This window comes from Cebus imitator, unplaced genomic scaffold, assembly GCF_001604975.1.
Source record: "Cebus imitator isolate Cc_AM_T3 unplaced genomic scaffold, Cebus_imitator-1.0 Scaffold93, whole genome shotgun sequence".
In the NCBI taxonomy this organism is placed as follows: Eukaryota; Metazoa; Chordata; class Mammalia; order Primates; family Cebidae; genus Cebus; species Cebus imitator.
The window spans coordinates 5,726,275-5,728,550 of NW_016107408.1; positions in this window are offsets into that span (position 1 = coordinate 5,726,275).

The window sequence follows — 2,276 nt, forward strand, 5'->3', positions numbered from 1 at the left end:
AAAAAAAAAAAAAAAAAGCTGGACGAGGTGATTCATGCCTATAATCCCAGCATATTTTGGGAGGCTGTGGCAGGCATATAATGAGGTCAGGAGATTGAGACCACCCTGGCTAACACGGTGAAAACCCATCTCTACTAAAATAAATTTTAAAAAATTAGCTGGGCGTGGTGGCATGTGCCTGTAGTCCCAGCTATTTGGGAGGCTGAGGCAGAATTGCTTGAACCTGGGAGGCAGAGGTTGCAGTAAGCTGAGATCATGCACTGCACTCCAGCCCGAGTGACAGAGCAAGACTCCTCTGTCTCAAAAAAAAAAAAAAAAACCTGAAGAAACAGCATCACCCATATCTCAGGGGTTCCCTGTGTCCCCTTTGTCACTACTGACCTTGGGGAGACCACTCTGTAAATCACTTTGCCTGTTTTTGCACTTTATATAAGTAGAATGCAGTGAAGGCTCTTTCATGCCTGGCTTCCTTCACTCACCGCCACGCTTGCAAGATTATCCACGTTGTTGCTGACAGCTGTAGACAGTTCTCAGTGCTATGCACTAATCCACTGGGTGAATACCTTGCCCACATTCTGCTTCTTGCAGGAGAAATGAGTGCTCAGAATGTCATCATCCTTTGCCCCCATAGTGCTGGTAATGGGGGAGTACAGCTTGCGGACATCTACAGGCTGAGGTTACCCGTGAGCTTGGTGTAACAGCTGCCTCCCTCTCCAGAAAGCTGCTTCCTTGAGAACACAGACTGCAAAGGCCAAGTCACTGTCAACTTGTTGCTCAAACCAGGCCTCTGGGCTGTGAACAGCCCTCTTGGGCAACGTGGGCGCTGGCAACAGCTGCACCCAGGTCTGAGGCTGGTTCCAGGAGGTGTGCAGAGAGATGGGTACAAGGCAGGCATGGGCTGATGAGAGCGTTCCCAGGGAAATGCTGCAGTCTGGAAGATCGTCTCCTCTGCTCTGTGCTGAGTGCTGCTCCTGGTGAGGAAAGGCCACAGCAAGCTGGTCAGTGGGGGCACGGGGGTCCCTGTCGGGCAGGTCACAGGCCCAGTCTGGACGACCCATCTGGCTCCATCGTGGGTACCCTGAGCCTGCCCTGCACAGCTGCCTTGCCCCAGGGTCCTCAAGTGGCCTCACAAATCCTGCCCAGGTTTAACAGTCTAACCACCAAGAAACTGTCCTGAATGGGCAAGGTGGCTCACATCTGTAATCCCACCACTCTGGGAAGCCAAGTCAGGTGGATCACTTGAGGCCAGGAGTTCAAGACCAGCCTGGACAACATGGTGAAACCCCGTCTCTACTAAACATACAAAACTATCAGGGCATGGTGGTGCACGCCTGTAATCCCAGCTACAGGCTGCTGAAGTGGGAGGATCGCTTGAACCCAGAGGCAGAGGTTGCAGTGAGCCGAGATCGTGCCACTTCACTCCAGCCTGGGCAACAGAAGGAGACTCTGTCTCAAAAAAGAAACAGACCTGCTGACATGCAATAGAAAGATGGGGAAGGGTGAGAAAAGACAGGTTCCAGAAACGGAAGCAAAGTGGCTCTCAGAGCTGGAGAGCTGCTTATTTTCAAAGACAAATGAATTTGAAGAGGCACTGAGTTTATTTTTATTTTTTTATTTTTTGAGACAGAGTCTCACTCTGTCACCAGACGCCAGGCTGGAGTGCAGTGATGCAATCTCAGCTCACTGCAACCTCCACCTCCCGGGTTCAAGCGATTCTCCTGCCTCAGCCTCCTGAGTAGCTGGGATTACAGGTATGTGCCACCACACCTGGCTAATTTTTGCATTTTTAGTAGAGACAGGGTTTCACCATGTTGGCCAGGCTGATCTTGAACTCTTGACATCAGGCGATCCGTCCGCCCTGGCCTCCCAAAGTGCTGGGATTAAGGTATGAACCACCTCGCCGGGTCAGGATCTGCTTTGGATGTAAAAACTTATCAATAAGGAATTGGTTCAACCATGGTGCATTTATTTGCAAGGGAGGAGGGAGGAAAGTGGACTGGGTCTTTATGGTATTATTTTGAAATCACCAGTTTACGCTGTTAGGCAAAAAAGGCAAAGTGGAGACCCCTGAGCTAAATAAGCTGCCACTTGTGCTAAATGGGGAAAATGTAATATTTGCTTTTCTAGCATGGAGAGCTTTGGAAGGAAATACAGAAATGGGTCACCTCAGGGGAGCACTGAGTAGCTGAGGTTCAGGAATGGAAGGCTTCTGCCTTGTGATTTTTGGATGTTTGAATGATGTGAATGTATTACCTGTTTTTTTTTTTTTTTTTTTT